This window comes from Ambystoma mexicanum, chromosome 2q (assembly GCF_040938575.1).
Source record: "Ambystoma mexicanum isolate Mex_15411 chromosome 2q, UKY_AmexF1_1, whole genome shotgun sequence".
Classification (NCBI taxonomy): Eukaryota; Metazoa; Chordata; class Amphibia; order Caudata; family Ambystomatidae; genus Ambystoma; species Ambystoma mexicanum.
This window is the reverse complement of record NC_090924.1, coordinates 1,267,056,657-1,267,073,662: the sequence shown is the minus strand read 5'-3', so window position 1 is coordinate 1,267,073,662 and position 17,006 is coordinate 1,267,056,657. Positions and strand designations below refer to the sequence as shown.

General features: G+C 47.0%; 1 protein-coding gene across 3 annotated transcripts in view; it reads right to left on the bottom strand.

Annotated features, from left to right (window-relative positions):
- CLCN5 (chloride voltage-gated channel 5) overlaps positions 1 to 17,006 on the bottom strand; it is a 1,154,200-nt gene that overhangs the window by 870,721 nt on the left and 266,473 nt on the right. Inside the window, exon 1 of one of the 3 annotated variants that reach the window (XM_069648663.1) lies at positions 9,148 to 9,338. The exons of the other annotated variants lie outside the window; for them this stretch is intronic. The gene's annotated coding sequence lies outside the window, so the exon portion shown is untranslated. Of the gene's footprint in view, positions 1 to 9,147; positions 9,339 to 17,006 lie in introns of those variants that run through there. 3 annotated transcript variants of the gene reach the window in all.

The window sequence follows — 17,006 nt, the reverse complement described above, 5'->3', positions numbered from 1 at the left end:
TTCCGCAGGCCATATCTCATGCGTAGGAGGTCTTGCAAAGGAGGCCATCTGCTCCATGTCGCTACTCTGAATTGTTGCTCCGCTGTCAAACACTCCTCAGACATCTGCCGTTTCCTCAAAGAGCTTGATTTGGATGTACTAGTTCTCACCAAGACTTTGTTCACGGCCAGCTATGTCACAAGTTTTGACACTCTCCTCCCTGATGGCTATAAGATCCTCTCTGAACCCAGAACCAACCATCCAGGAGTGGGAGTAGCCCTGATATTCCCTGAGTGGATCCCTGCTTCTGTCATTCCTACCAGGCCTACTCCTCCTTTGAATGCCTGGTCTGCAGGCACTCAATCTCTCCCCCGCTGCTTTCTCTCCCCCTCCTACACCTTTGGCTAACTCATCCCTTTCCAACCCATATCTCAATCTCAACACTCTTCATGTCCTTGCCCCGGTCATGAGGATCCTTTTGAGGCATGCATCCAAGTGCAACCCTTGGTATGATTCCAACCTTGCCACCCTTAAGTGCAAGTGTAGGGTGGCTGAGAGGAAGTGGAGGGCATCAGGCTCATCCTCTGACAAACTGGCCTGCCGCCTGCTCCAAAGGCAATACAAACTGTCTTAAGAAGAGAGCCTACATCCAAGCCCACTTCTCGGAAACCTCTGACAACTAGGCCGAACTCTTCAAAATCTGCAAGGAGCTAGCCAATCCTGCTGCTGTCTCCACCTCTCCTGTACCCTCCCAGGCCCTTTGCACAGCTCTGGCATCTCCTTTCACCACTAAAACTCAGGACATTCTGTCCACCTCTCCTCTTCCTCTCCCTCTACCATTCCAGGCTCTTCTCTGGCCGTATCTCCTCTTTCTTTCTCCTTCTCCCTGTTCACTCCCGATGATGTTTCTAGACAAGTCTGCTCTATGAAAGTCTTGTCCCTTGCTCCTCCAGAACCATTAAGGACCACATCAACACCTTTGCTCCAGCCGTGGCCAATCTCTGCAATCACTTTTGCCACTGGAACCTTCCCCTCCCCACTTAAGCACTCCCTTATGCAACCCCTCCTTAAGAAACCCTCTGCCGGTCTTTCCTCTCCAGCAAACTACCACCCGATCTCCATCACTGCTTTCCTGGGGAAGATCCTGGAAAACCTGGCCATCTCCCAGCTTAATCTACATATGGAATCAGTTTTGTTGTCTCCAAGACCACAAGTCTGGCTTCAGAGCAGTCAGAAGTACGTAAACTGCTCTACTGAACACCAGTGAAGACTTGCTCTCCTTCCTTCTATCCTCATTCTCCTGGATCTATCCTCCACTTTCGACATGCTCAACAATGCCATTCTGCTCAATCGTCTCTGCGACAACCTGGGTATCTCTGGTCAGGCCCCAGCCTGGTTGACCGCCAACTTGGGTCCGTCCTCTCTTCTATATCTCTCGCTCTCTCTCGATTTGTGATGTTCCTCATGGGTCTAACCTATCTGCCTGGCTCTTTAACCACTACCTCTCCACCATCTGTTCTAACTTTCAGTGTTATGTGGATAACACTTCAGGCTCCCTTCAGCCTCTTATGCACTTTCTCTCATACCCGATTGTCTGCCTGCAATTCAGGAATGCTGCGCCTCCAATGATCTCTGCCTGAATGCCAGCAACACTGAGATCCTCCTAATTGGGACACCTGCTCCCGCCTTCCCTCTCTCACTCTGGCCACCCAACTTGGGCCATCTAACTGCACCTTTCTGTGAGGCTAAGAACCTTTGTGTCATCTTAGACTCCACCTTCTTCGTCTGTCCTCACATCTGACATCTCTAGGAAGTCACACTATCAGCTGCACTTCCTCAGAGGTATTCTTTCTTTTCTCACTTTCCCCCAGAAGCTCACAGTCTCCAGAGCTCTGGTCCTCTCTAGGCTGGACTACTGCAACAGTCCTTTTCTAAAATCGGCCTGCCTCTACTCTTCGCCCTTTACAACTAATCCAGAACAGGACTGCAAGTTTGGTCTTTGGCCTCAAGCCCAGGGAACGTATCTCTCCAGCCCTGAAATCTCTACACTGGCTCCCTGGAACTGCAAGGATCAAGTTCAAGACCCTCTGCATCCTCCACAAGGCCTTCTGGAGCCGGAGACCACGCTACATCCAACTTTCTCTTCCTAAGCATCTTCATGTTACGCTCACCTGATATCCATGGGGACGTCTGTATGCCCTGGTTGCCGAATTTCCCCCAGATGTACTCAATTCGGGATGATGTCTTCTATGGCAGGTGGGCCTGAAAACACAGGAGGACTGGGCTTAGGTTCAGATTTGGTTTCCTCCCACCAGCCCCTTGGACTCGGCCTGAAGGCCCCCCCTCTTCACCTTGTTATGATGTCCGGCGTGCTCTCCCGTCCTGCTTTCTGCGCAGGGGCGCGTAGTTTCTGCGGGTTGAAGCGACCGAGTTAACTTCACTGATGCCAACCCATTCAAGTGTCTTTAAAGAGGTAAGTTCGATTATAGTAGTCTTTGAGGACCTTTGCTTTCTTGCGGGCTATTAATGTCTTTCCCTGATTGTTTCCCACTTAGGTATGCGGAGGGTCGCTGGGTGCGCTGCTTGGGTTCGGCTCATGCCGGGATTTATGGACGCGGAGCGTATGAAGGTAGGTAGGTAGGTAGGTAGGTAGGTTCAGCGCGAAGTACGGCATGCTAATGTCTTTTTGGGCTAACCTGTATTCTTTATTCCTTTTCAGGTTACGATGGTCTTCCTGGGTGTGCGGTGATCTCCGGAGCGGAACCGGCCAAGATATGCCCAGCCAAGTGAGGAGATTTTGGTTACTGCTGAGCTTGCCGTGAGTAACCTGTTTAACGTTGTCCCTTTTTCTCTCCTCCCCAGGTGCTTTGTTCCAGTGCGAGCGCGATGTCCTGAAGATGCTGCCAACGGGATGGAAGACCGGGAGCAGCTGGGATCAAAGGATGGAAGACTGCAGGTAAGCTGGAACTGCCAACAATGTTCTTTTGTCTCCTCAGCAGGTCCGCGATTCCAGGAACACCGGGTGCTGGTCTCTGAACACGGTGAGCGTTACGCTGCTGGCTGCAGAATAACGGGAAGCATGTTCTTTTGCTTACCCTGTAAAGTAGTCCAGGTAAAGTAGTCCGTGCTACCACACCCTAAAACACTGCACCACACAGTGTGGTACTTAGGGACTAGACTGTGTGGGTGCCTCCATGTTGGCTGCAGGCCTCCATATGAAAAGTAGTCCCTTCAAGTCACATTCCAAATATGAGCCTGACGCCAAACTGACTCCAGGAGAGTCTCCGGTGACAATGCAAGGCCCTTGGCCCCCAAATGAACCCCAAGCCCTAACCCTACCTGGCATGTGACCATGCCAGTGGGGTTCTGGGTCACGGGTCGTGACACTTCCATCTCAAGCCCTCCGCACATCCACCTCTAACTCTGAGGGTCAGACGCTTCTCCAAGCAGAGAGTGAGGGGTAGATCTCTTTCTTCGGCTGGGGCTTTCTCTGGAACAGCCTCCCTCAAACTTGAACAGGACCACCTAAGGTTCCAGAAGCAACTAAAGACCTTCCTTTTCGATTCCGCCTTCTCTCGCCCTCTCCCTTGCTGATGTCCCCGTCTGCTGCGCATACTAGTTTCCCTGCCTTTTACTGAATTTACGGGACCAGGCACCTGCACAACCAGTTGCTCTTGCACTACGTCCGGGCCTCCCAACCACTTAGGGACTGTATCTGCAATCCTACAGTCCCCTGACTTTCTGCACTTATGAGCCACTTCTCGGCAGCACTTATGAGTTCCTTTGCACTCTTCCCCCTAACCCCGGAACCCGCACTTGCACGATCTGAATGACAATGCCTAGTAAGATCGGGGTTTTGTCCTCCTACTGTCTTCCCTTCCTTGTCTTGTCACGCCTAGAAACACTTGTGTACAGGCATGTTATAAATGACATATCTTATATCATATCAAAGACCATCACATCAGTAACAGCTCATGAAGTCCTCAATGAGAAATCTTCCTTCCAGGCAACCGAGGTATTTTAGTTTATAGGCACACTATACCGTACCCATCTAGAACTGGTGTCTCCTTGGGGATAGGTTGCAGGCCATTATCAAGGAGATGAAGAAGCTGTGCAGCCTGGAGGTGGCCCAGGCGGGACTGTGGCTCAGAGTTCAGCTGCTGATGACAGCTTGTGTATTTGGGACCCAAATGGCCCAGCTCTACTACAGGACTTCGGGACACTTCTTCATCTGCATCCTCTTCGGACTTCTATGCATCCGACCCCATGATGCCAGTTTTGATGCAGCTGTTACAATGGGCTTGAGCTCAGTGGACCTCCTAAAGGTGTACCCTTTGAGCCCTACAGCCTCACCGGTTCGAACAACTGATGCCTACGGTGAGGCACCCCTCCTAGCAGACACTCTGTCTCAGGGGTGTGGTGGTCCCTGGAATGCACAATTAACTTAAACAGGAATAAACAGAGTACATCAACAGGGCACTGACCTGCTCCCTGTCAGGGGCTGGCTGACGTGTGGCAATAGGCTACATAAATCAGCATGAAGTAACCATATCTACAACCTCCCTTGAAAGAATATCCCTTAGGCTGGGAAGAATGGGCACAGAGGAAATCTGTTCCTTTTGCCCTCTCACGGCCACATCTCCCAGAAATACTGGTGCCAAGGAGATGGTCTACCAGAAAAATGTACACAAACATGCACAGTAAATCCTCCTTTACATTATTTTAAATTGCTCAATTTGTTCCCAAAGTACTACTTGCAACAATGGCCGGAGAAAATCGTACGTTTTAAAAAACTGAAGGGACTTCAGATAGCATATACACTCACTAAATTGTTGCTGCGAGTCGCCCATCACCATTCTAAAAACAGTCATCCACCCCTTTCACTAGGGTGACCAGATTTCCAAAAAGAAAAACCAGGACGAACAACAACATAAAAGAGGGAGTATCCCATTGCAGCCCACCAATTGCCACCCCGCTCTCAACACGCCCCCACAACCACCACACAATCATATTTTCAGCACTTCTCCTTCCTATACATTGTATATGATTTCATCTGGGCAGATTTGTCGAGGATCTTGGCATGTTAATTCAAAACAGGCGTTTGCTCTAATTGATATAACATCGCTTGCTGTACACATTTCCAAGCCAGTCTCTGTGGCACAGTCAGTAAGTGTTGTGACTTGTACCTGAAAGGTTGGGGGTTCCAGGCAATCCTCTGACCTCAAATTTCTGAAAGTGTTGTGAAAAAAAATTACTATTTTAATTACTGTAGCCACCCAACCCTGCAAACCACGAACAGGGTTTCTAAAATGAAAAAACTCCCAGGACCCTGGGACAGAGGGTGATTTCCCCAGACTGTCCCGGGAAAACCAAGACATCTGGTCACCCTACCTTTCACACTAGCAGGAATATTCAAAACAATTTAGAAAACAAGTGCAGCCCGGACAGATTGATTAAGGATCATGAACTGCACCCTTCTCATACCTTCACTCACAGAGACAGCCCCGTTTCTTGGCGCAGAGCTAAAGAGCTCAGGAGGGAGGCAGTTGTATCGGGCCTTGCCAGACAACAGATGAAGCAGCCTGCTGTGCCGGTGTGTGCTCATGTGTGATGTGCGGCTGGCTGTTCTCTGCCGACTGCGATGCATTGCAATATACAAACAAAGGAATGCATAGTCCAATCGCAGCATGTCAGATGCTATGGAGTCACACAACCTGTGCCCCCTCATTCTTTGTGTTGACAGCCTTTCAAGTGCTGCAATTTATAAGTGATGCTCACTTAACGAGCCATTGTTTTTACACAGTATACGCTCAACATTATGTGTTAAGAACTGAACATGGGGCATTTGTTATTCACCAGGCCAGCACAAGCATCAGTTAGCTGACCAAATCTACCATTCTTCAAAGAGAATTAAAATTCCACACAGGGACATTTTAAAAATATTTTCATGTCTCTTTATTTGACACAACAAAAACTTTATTTTATTACTTTTTAGTTCCATATGGCGCGTCCCGGGGAAGGTTAACTGTCATTTTCTTGCTCAAGTATTCTGGTGGCTGCTTTGTGACATGGACTAAATGAATCCACTCAGCATCAAAGCTCTTCATTTTCTAAACAAGACACTGCCTAGCACACACACCAGATGGCACTGCAATGTCACTTGGCACCTTGATTAGGAAAGCAGGGTTTATTGCATCACTGTGCAGACCATAGGCAGCAGCAAATCAATGCTGTGATAAGTTTGCAGCAATTATGTGTGCTACACAAGTCGCCAACCTGTTGGTTAATGGTGTCTATGTGGTGTTCCCTTATCTAACAGAGCATATACCTGTTGCTGTCTGATGTGCCCAATGTCCATACAAGAGCACACTGGGATGTATTGTGTATGTGGCTCTAACGAGCATGCCATACTGTGCCCACACTTAAACACAAAGCAATCAAAGAGGTTGCCTCAAATTACATCCAGTAGACCAAACGCCCTTTCTACACTGACACACTATGATTTTCACTAGCCTCAGGCCAGCACTAATGAGAAATGCTAATGCCATCTCTGTTAGATAAAGCATGGGCCTGCTCTTAATTTGCTGAAATAACCCCTGAGGCCAATATTGAGGAGGTAGTGGCTGAGGAACTATGGACCCTTTAGCATGCATTAGAAGCCGGTTTTATTTCAAACACTTAATCAGCTTATTACTGGTCAGGCTCAAGTTTGTAAGAGGTACAATCCTTTCTGTGTAGCCTTTCTGTGCACTATTTATCGGGTCTCTCTTGTGTGGTATCCTGTCCTGTCTGTAGAGCTAATTCGCTAACGATGTTTCTGTTTTGGGGTTGGGCATGACCACAGTGAGACCCAGCCCTTCCTCATCAAAAATTCTTCAGAAACAAGAAGCAAAAGAGCACTTCTACCCCATTTGAGAGGCTGATGTTGCAGCCATTTTATACTCGCATCCAAAAATGTAAGCTGTCCAAATGAGCATGTATGGTTCATGATTACAACAGTTTTAATGTTAGGGTGAGTATTGTGAACCGTGATGTGAGCACCAAGCCATACATCGGTTATGCATTTAGAGATTCACACATACAATCCTTTTATCACAGACTAGTTTATCAAATGTAGAGAGACTAGTTTATCAAATGTAGAGATCGCTGATCCCGGTTATAGTCCTGAAATGCTCTGTGATTTAATGCAAAGCATACAGGAATCCTCATTGGAGCCATTTGTCCCCTTTCACACTCAAGAGTGTACCAGACTGTCCATCTTGGAATGATAAACTATCAGAAAATAATTCATATGGTTAGTCTAGTATTGCCCCTTGCGAAATACAAGTGAGGTTGTACGAACACCTGCAACACAGGGTCAGTGAGCCCTCAGACCTCGGCAGGCTGGTCACACCGCAGTGTACTAGAACAGACAGTTTGAAACTGCATCATTCAGGCAAGGCCTTTCCTAAGAGCAGGTGACAGAAAAACCATGTACTTGGGCAGCAACAGCTGAATTTCACATTAGATTTCTTCCGTCAAGTACTTGAATTACAATGTAATTTTTTTTATTTGCGTTAACAAAATTAATTGTTTTTACAAAAACTGATGCAGCTCCTTTCGATCCTTCTTTTCGTTTCTTTTCCTTTCCTGGTTCATGTATTTGTACTATTGCATTTCTCCTGCTATTCTTGGTTGCTTACTTATCTATCATCCCACTCAATGTAAGGAAACTACCTTCATCGATATAGCAATTATTTATTGGTATTGAGGAGGGGTTTTGTCGCATGAAAGCGGTGCAGTTTGGGAGTGACATGAGCTGGGAGGCGCATTCAGATGTCTCGCCCTGGGCACCAAGTTGTCTAGAAACTGCCCTGCAAAGAGATCACGCTATAACGAAACAAATCAACTGGATGGCATTTCATCTAAAGATCGTTATTAAAGACGTGGTGCTAAAGAAGATAAAGGGCAAGTTATCATACCAGAACGAGATAAGGGGCATTAAGTACCCCAAAAAGGCTCACTCGAGAAGGAAGTTTCTGTTTCACGAGCAATAAAACAGCTACCGTTTCAGATCGCTCATTGCGGGAATTATATTTTCGTAGATTTTTTTTTCTGTGCAGCCGTCATCACATACAACTGGAAGTGGTGGTCTGCTAGGAATCGACTCCATTGAAACAGTGCAGAGTATTGCGTTATCGCCACATACTGAATCTGCGATGCACACGGCAAAGCAGTGCTTTAAAATGGTACAAAAGAAGTGCAGGTACTCACCAAGGTGCGAAGCTAGACATGCCAGGGCAGTGCTGCTGTTGCGGCACCCTGGGCGCAAGTCCCTTTTAGGTACGCCCTGTTTGCAGGCAATGCCCAGTGAGATTAAATTATGCGCCAAGGAGCACACACTTTGGTAAAGCAGTGTATCGGAGATCCTTTCACACAAACCTCCAGTTTGTTATGCATTGGGTTAAGAGAGTTTGATTATCTATATTAAATGAGACTTTCTTTTTTGCTTATCAAACTAGCAGATATCCCAGCTGTAAACTAAGCTTTAGAAGGGGAGTTTTATTATTCGTGCTTTCATAAATTCGGTAGGTAACCAGAGCTGTGCGCGAGTTTTCAGTCGAAAACGTTCCAGCACAACTACAATTATTTAAACACTGACATATTAGAAAAGGTACTGCCAATAACAAAGACACATCTTAAAAAGTAATCTCCCAGACTTACCAAATCAATCTCTGCTTCATGGAAGGACCCCAATGGTAACAGGTGAAACCCACTTATCGAAACAGTATTCCGAGCCTAGTGTGGTGAGAGAGCACAGTACATGCATGTTCGTATCTCCATTTGTTCTGCAGGGTGGGCCCTGAAGGAGAAACTATGAGCAATACAGGTGGTGGAGAGAGGAGGAGAGAGAGGGCAGCTTTCCCCAACAAAGGCTACAGACGCGTAATCCTTTAAATTGCGATAAATTGAAATCAAAGATTTAATTTTCACCTCGCAACAAAGTTGAGTACCGGTACTCCCTTTCAGACGTTGAGAAGTGCAGGTACTCAAATGCTCAAAAATAAGAAGTGCAGGACCAGCCCATTTAAAGCACTGCTGCCAACGGATAAACAGCCTACAAATAAACACATTCAACATTTCAACATGATAAGCCTTGGTCTACAGCAGCAGAAACCTCGTACTTACGAGCCCCACTTGATCAATGCGTCATCACTTGCGTTTCCACACACTTCTCAACCAGTGAGTTCCGGCCACCCTAATCGTATCCCACCTACAAAACAAAGGGCTCGCAGCAGCCGTCGAGCACGGAGAACCCTAGAATCCTTTGATGCAGCAACACACGGGGGCTGGCCTGCTGCCACGAGCGCCGAAAATCACATGCTTCTGCATTGCTGACACGCTGCATCCGCCTTCTCCCCACTGACGGGGCGGAGAAACTTGCTGGAAATAAAGAATGAAATCCTCCTAAGAGCCGTGTGAAAGGCACGCTGGCAGCTCACACCACGAAGAACACCCAAAGGAGATGGAAGAGGCGTCCACTTCCCAGCGTATTTTATGTGCATTTCTAAGGTTTCCTACAGCAGAAAGCTGGGCGAGGAGGGTTGGGGTAGCGTAGAACCCCGACACACACACACACACAAACATCTTCAGGGTAAAGTATGAATTCCGTATTCGAGGCAGTGATTGACCTTTCATGGTTTTGAGATTGACGGGTCAGAGCAGGAGTAGTGCTGATAAAGCTAATTCTGCGGCCTCGTATAGATGGGCATTCACATGTTTTCAGCTTAAGGCTCTTCACAGTTTGACATTCGCCATGTATTTGTAACCATATGGTCAGAGGCATTGCTCTAAAAGGAAAAAAAAGAAGCACAAGTACTCACTAAGCTACACTGCATTGCGGCGCAGCACTTTTTTCCGGGCGCCGGCCGCGTCAGTGCGACACCTTGGACACTGGTACCTTTTAGGCTCATCCTGTTTGCAGGAAATGCCCAGTGAGATTAAGTTATGCGCCAAGGATCACACACTTTGGGTAAAGCAGTGCATCTGGAATTCTTTCACACAAACTTCCAGTTTGTTGTTATGCATTGTGTTAAGAAAGTTTGAATATTCATATAAAATGGGACTTTGTGCATCAAGCTAGCAGATATCATAGCTGTAAACTAAGCTTTTAAAAGAATTTGATTTTTTCATGCTTTCATTGCCTAATAAGAAACGTAGTAGGTAACCAGAACTGTGTACGAGTTTTCAGTCGAAAACGTTCCAGCACAACTCCAAATTACCTAAACATTTACACATTAGACTAAGCACTGCCAATAACAAAGAAACATTTTAAAATGTAATTTCCCAGGCTTTCCAAATCAATCCCTGCTTCATCAAAGGACACCGATGGTAAGAGGTGAAGCCCACATAGCGAAAAAATGTTTGGCGCCTAGTGTGCTGAGGTCACAGTAGATGTACGTTTGTCTCTCCTTTTGTTCTGCAGGGTGGGCCCTAAAGGGACATTATGGGCACTGGAGGTGGTGGAGGGAGGGAGAGGCTGCTGCTAGTTGCGATAAAATGGAGAAAAGCTTTCATTTTCAACTCACAACATAGGTGAGTACCAGTACTTTCTTTCAGGTGTTGAGAAGTGCAGGTACTCAAATGCTTAAAAATAAGAAGTGCAGGTACTGAGGGCCAGGTATGACTGGGCCCATTTAAAGCACTGGTCAGAAGGTAGTTGGAAGTGGTTGGGCCGGTAGGCCAAGCGAATTGGATTTTACTCAGGATCAGTTTATGGGCTAGTTGTCAGCAATGACAACAGGAAAGCATACCTTAGTATAGCTGCACTGTCCCTCCTCCAATAAAGTCATGGGGCATTAGTTCCCTACCTACACCACTGGCTAGCTGACTCTGCATGAAGGTGGAGATTGTGTGAGGAGTCAGGAATGAAACTCGGACACATATGATATGGTTTTGGCTAAAGACTTATTAGAACACAAAAGGGGTTGGGAAAAGGCCTTGCTGTCCCTGCAATAGTGGAGCTTCCCTAACTAAACTCTTTTGAGTTAGGGAAGGATCCGTCAGTATCAAAAAGTCCTGGGTACCAAAGTACTATTCTGATCCTCACATTCTAAACAAAGGAATCCGAAAGTGAAAAGGATAATGTCTTTGGCCTTAAGTGTTTTGTAAATGTTCAAAATAAACAGATTATGTATACTTTCCACAAAAAAAGATTCTCAAGGAGAGATGTCCTTGCTCCAAAAGGTTCTTCCCTGTCCTTGGATTTTTTATGGCTTTCTTGGGTTTCAATTGATAACTATTGATGTTCCCTTTTTGGGCCAGCAGCCAAAGGTCCTTCCGCATGCAATTTCTCACATATCTTAGCTTTAATGGATAGTTTTCTTTTCCCTGGGTTTCACTCACCTTGGGGACCAAAAACGTTACTAGATTCGAGCAGAGTTTCAATGTTCAACAACAGATCTTTAGAAAGTTTAATTCCAAAGGGTAATTGGTTCTGCTTCTTTCTGTTCTTCCTTTCTGGTGTACGGAGTCCGTTAAGTAGTCCTGACGTAGCCTTCTCAAGACTTCCTTTCACTCTACACCACCTACCACAATAGGTAGTTTACAGCACAGTTAGGCCTTTTAACTTTCATGCAGTTACTACATCTAATACGTTATTCTGTTAGGTTTTGAGTTCCTCAGTCTTTTTAAATCAACAGAGCTTACTGATTGTACGTTCCCTTGGGTCAACAAAAGTTAATCTTTAAAGCTGGTTGACTTTCTTTTATGTGTGGTGGCAATATCCAATGTACTTCCCAGCCAGGAATGTTGTGTTCTCCAGTCTCTTAGACTAACACAGCTTATAGTTATTGGTTATTTCTTAAAGTTGGTTCACTTTCAACTTACATGGTGTGTTCCCCTACTAAGACTTCCTTTACACCGTTGCAACTGCCTGATGTACTCTCGTGCCAGGCTTTCTGGATTCACACTGTTACAATTGCCTGGTACAACCCTTGATGATGATAGGTTATTTATAATGCGCTTAATACGACAAAGGTTTCTAAACGCGGAACCGGATTCGAACCTGTGCTGCTCTGCGTCGTCTTGTTCCAAGACAAACACATTGCCACTGAGCTATACTACTCGTGCTGCAACTGCATGGTATACTGTCCTGCCAAGCTTTTTGGGTTAACACTGTTAATTGTCTGGCACACTCTCCTCCCAGTGCTTCTTGAAACAACACAATTAATTGCCTGGAGTATTCTACCAGGGCTTTCTGTAAACTTGTACTTGGAACTGCCTAGTATACTCTCAGGCCACTGCTTCCCTTAAATGTACAAACGTATAGCTGCCTGGTATATTCTCCTTCCAGGGCATTTCGGGTGCGAGTCCCTACTCATTCGCCCACCTTTGAACCTTTGACAGGTAGCCTTCTTGGCATCTCGCCCAGGTATTGAGCTGTGCACCGCCAGCACCCCTCATACCCACCCAACCCGACCTCCCCTGTGGGACATCCACCTCTGCCGCATTGCCAAACCCCTTGGGTGAGCTCCACTGTGCCCCTCCACACCGCCGACTTCCCCGTCCTAACACGAAGAGCCTCCAAAATGGCGGACGCATTTTCTGTTTATGCCGGTTGCTTAGAAGCAGCCAGGCCTTGCCACGATTGGCCCGCCGCTCCAGCAACCAGCACAGAGGAGTGCCGGAAGGCGTGAGCCGGCCCTTCGTGCGAAGCCACCCAGCAAAGGCACAGGCCTGTCTGTGCCTGTCCATGCGTGGCCTAGGGGCCACTGCCGTTCGCACCTCACCACCTTATCACCACCTTCTCGCCTCCCCCACCTGCAAGGATCATCTCCACCTACGCTCCAGCCGAGCAGGCTGCAGGACAAGAAAGTAAGACAATGCACAACGGTGCTATGAACTACTGCATATTTGGGTAAATCCCTTCAAACAACTAACGCAGATGCTCCCCGATCGTAATACTCTACCTATTCCTGTTATATCTACCTATAGCCTCCATACCATAGTACCACCCCATGCTCACGCTAGGCAATGACTCACCTACTATTGATTGCCTGCGCCCTGGGTACTATTGATTGCCTGCCCCCTGGGTACTATTGATTGCCTGCACACCTGTGTACTATTGATTGCCTACTATTGATTGCCTGCGCCCTGGGTACTATTGATTGCCTGCGCCCTGGGTACTATTGATTGCCTGCACCATGTGTACTATTGATTGCCTGCACACCTGTATACTATTGATTGCCTACTATTGATTGCCTGCGCCCTGGGTACTATTGATTGCCTGCGCCCTGGGTACTATTGATTGCCTACTATTGATTGCCTGCGCCCTGGGTACTATTGATTGCCTACTATTGATTGCCTGCGCCCTGGGTACTATTGATTGCCTGCACGCCTGTGTTTCGGCCCACCCACAATATTCACCACACTAGGCCGATTGCCCGACTACACCAAGGCACCACCCCAACATGGCCCCAAACCTGTCCACTGGTACACTCATCCCACCATGCTCACATAGCATTCCCCCAGACGGCATTCCTCCCCGCACTCATTATTGGCCAGCCATACCATGCCCCCACTAAGATCTCCTTAGCCCAGCCCCCAAGCACAGCTGCGCCACTGTCCACACAAACAGCTCAGGCCCACTCTATCCCTCCTGCCGTACACCTAAGGAACCAAAGACTCGGATCCTGCTCCCACAAGATCTCCACCGTAATGGAAAAATGCCTGCACACAACCCCGCCAGGGTCCCCTCACACCACCTCCTCCACACCAAGCACCCCTAAACCTACCACCATACCTGTCACTATCACAACCAAACCCAAATCTAGCCACAATCCAACCCCACGAACTCAATTCGCGCTCCAACGCTAGATCTATGCAAGCCCACGGCACAAAAACCTATGACCTCATCACTGACCTAGAGCTTGATGCCTTAGCCATCACAGAAACTTGGCTGCATGAAGCTTCCAGACACACCATCTGCCAATCCCTACCACTAGGATACACCATCCTCCGTCAGGATAGACCTACCAACAAAAGAGGGGGGGTATGGCCCTTATTGTTAAAGAATCACTCAAAGCTAGACCGCCCCCCCGGCCCTCTGCTGGACTTCCAAACCACTCTTCTACACCTCATTGGTAGCAACCTCAAAACCAGCTCCAGAGCCATCCTTCTAGGGGATTTCAACCTTGGCTTCCAGGATCCCAAAGATAAAAAAGGCAAAGCCTTCGCCAAATCTCTTCTTGACTTGGGTTTCATCCAAAAAGATGACAGCCCAACCCACATGAAAGGTCGCATACTAGACTGGCTAGCTGATCACAACTGTGGTGCGGACATCAGCTCCAACACTCCTCGCCCCTGGACCGACCACCACCTTCTACACTTCCTCATACCAGCCAAAATACCTATACAACTAAACCCTATGCCTGCCACCTTAACTAGATCCAACAAAATGCTCACCAAAGAAAGAAACCTCCCCCTTCTTGAAGCATCAGCCCTTGCACAACCTCTACCCAATAATCCCACAGAACTGGTTAATCTCTACAACTCAGTCGTCAAAGAGGTAGTTGACAGCATCGCCCCACTAGAAAGCAAAATAGCCAAAAATACCGAGCACTCAAACTCTTGATACAATCAAGACCTACTTAACTTAAAAGCTCAAAAAAGACAAGCCCTGAAGAACTGGCAATCCAGCCCCTCCACCCTCGCTAGAAAGTCATATCTATCAATCGCCAAACAGTACCAAAAATGCCATAGCCACAGCTAAAGCCACTGCCTACAATTCCAGAATTAACAATGCTAAATCCCAATCCAAGGAATTATTTGCCATTTTCAATGAACTAACTGTTCCCCCCACGTCTACACATCAGACCGTAAAGGATGAAAAATGGTGTAACATCCAACAAGCTATGTTAGACAAAATCAACTTACTCCAAGAGAAAATTAAAAACCAACCTCAACAGCCTACCCAAAGCCCCATAACCAACTCAGACTGACACCAAGCCACAAACCTCCCCCGCCGCAGACTCGAATCTCCTCACACCCTTTACTTTCAGAGAAGTAACCATCCCTAAAGTCATACAAATCATTAAGCACCTCAAACCTTCGCTATGCAAAGGCGATATTTGCCCTGCTAACATCATCAAGGACTGTGCTGCATCCCTAGCACCTTTCTTTACAGCCTTTATTAATATGTCACTTACCTCGGGCACTGTATGCTCTTCCCTTAAGGAAGCGTGGGTTTGACCACTGCTAAAAAAAATCCTACACTTGATCCAGACTCCCCCAACAATTACAGACCGATCACCACCGTGCCATTCCTTCTGAAAATTCTTGATAAAGCAGCCTACCTACAGATACAAGCCTACTTGGAATTGCACAACATCTTGGGCAAGAGACAATCAGGGTTTCGCCCACGGCACAGAATCAGCCTTGCTAGATTTAAAAAATCAGCTCCTATAAAACATGGACAAAGGCAAAGCCGCGCTTCTCCTGCTCCTTGACCTATCAGCAGCGTTCGACCACAAAACACTAGGACACCACCTCATTAACTCTGCCCACTTCTCTCACGAAGCCACTACATGGATAATTTCCTTCTTAGAGGGACGTGCCATGAGGGTCTTCTCAGACCAGGCATCAGCCACTCCCTCGCCCATCAGCTGTGCAGTGCCTCAAGGCTCATGCACCTTGCCAACCCTCTATAACCTTTTCACCCTACCATTATTTAATGACCTGGAATTTCCCGGCATAACGTTCACACAAATCCTTCTCCCTCTATCTGGTGTCTACGAGAAAGACCTCAGAACACTATAGCAGACATATGCAATCATCCAGGCCTGGATGGCAGCAAACGGCCTATGCCTTAACAGGGATAAAACGGAACTCCTAATTGTAGGCCCCAAGGAAACCTTTAAAAAAGTGGACACCAAATACAGCAATTTCAGCATTGAAAACACTGCCATCCCAGTCTCAGCTGCAGTAAAAACACTCTCTTTCTTGACTCCACCCTCTCCGTGAATAGACAAGTTAGATACATCTCCTCATCAGCAGCTCACACTACGAAAATCATCAACGCGGTAAAACCCTACCTCTCCGCCAAGAACTGTCTCAACATTGTCAGAGCCACCATAGGAGCAAAACTGGACTATTGCAATGTCCTTCTGCTAGGTACATCTGCCAAGAACATTAACAGGCTACAAATGGCGCAAAATAATGCTATTCGAGCTGCTCTCAGTATCCCCAGGAGAGAGCACATCTCCCAGGCCTGACAAGATGCCCACTGGCTCCCTATCAAAGAACGCATATTGTTCAAGCCGCTCACAATCACACACAGATGTCTTTCCCAATCAGCACCCCGATACCTAGCTGATCGGATAAACCTTGCACAATCACTCAGACCCAAGCAAGAACTCTACTCTGACCAACTCGCGGGCCCGGTCTTTAACAGAGCCAAAGCCGGCGGTACTAGCTTTGAGGTATTGGCACCAAAATCTTGGAACTTACTACCCCTCAAACTCAGGAAGGAAACATCACTTCTAGCCTTTAGAAAGGCTCTGAAAACCATATTATTCAAATAACTGTTTGTTCCACTGTAACCAAGGAACTGTTTATCGCCTAATATGTATGACCCTGAACGGATAACTGTACACTGTTTTTGCCTGCACCCAAGTGAATATGATGTAACAGCGCCACGATGCCTTAGGGCAGCTGTGCGCTTTATAAATGGAAATAAATAAATAAAATACTTGTTTTTTATATACATATTGGCCTTTCAGTCTCTCTTTCAATTATTTGTACCATACATCGACAAACTTTAAATTCTCTTCTTTTATTGAAAGCAGACTTTCAGTCTTTCTCTCTCTGGTTTTACAAACCATTCCTTTTCTTTTGTGGTTTCTTAACTTATATTTGTTTCAGTTTGGCTTACTCGCCAACACGTCCCAGTGTTCCCTCTGTCCCTTCATGGACTCACTGGTTCTTGAAGGCGTTTGCCATTGTTTCTACCATCTGTCGGTGACGGTCTTCTGCTGCCTTCTGCTGCC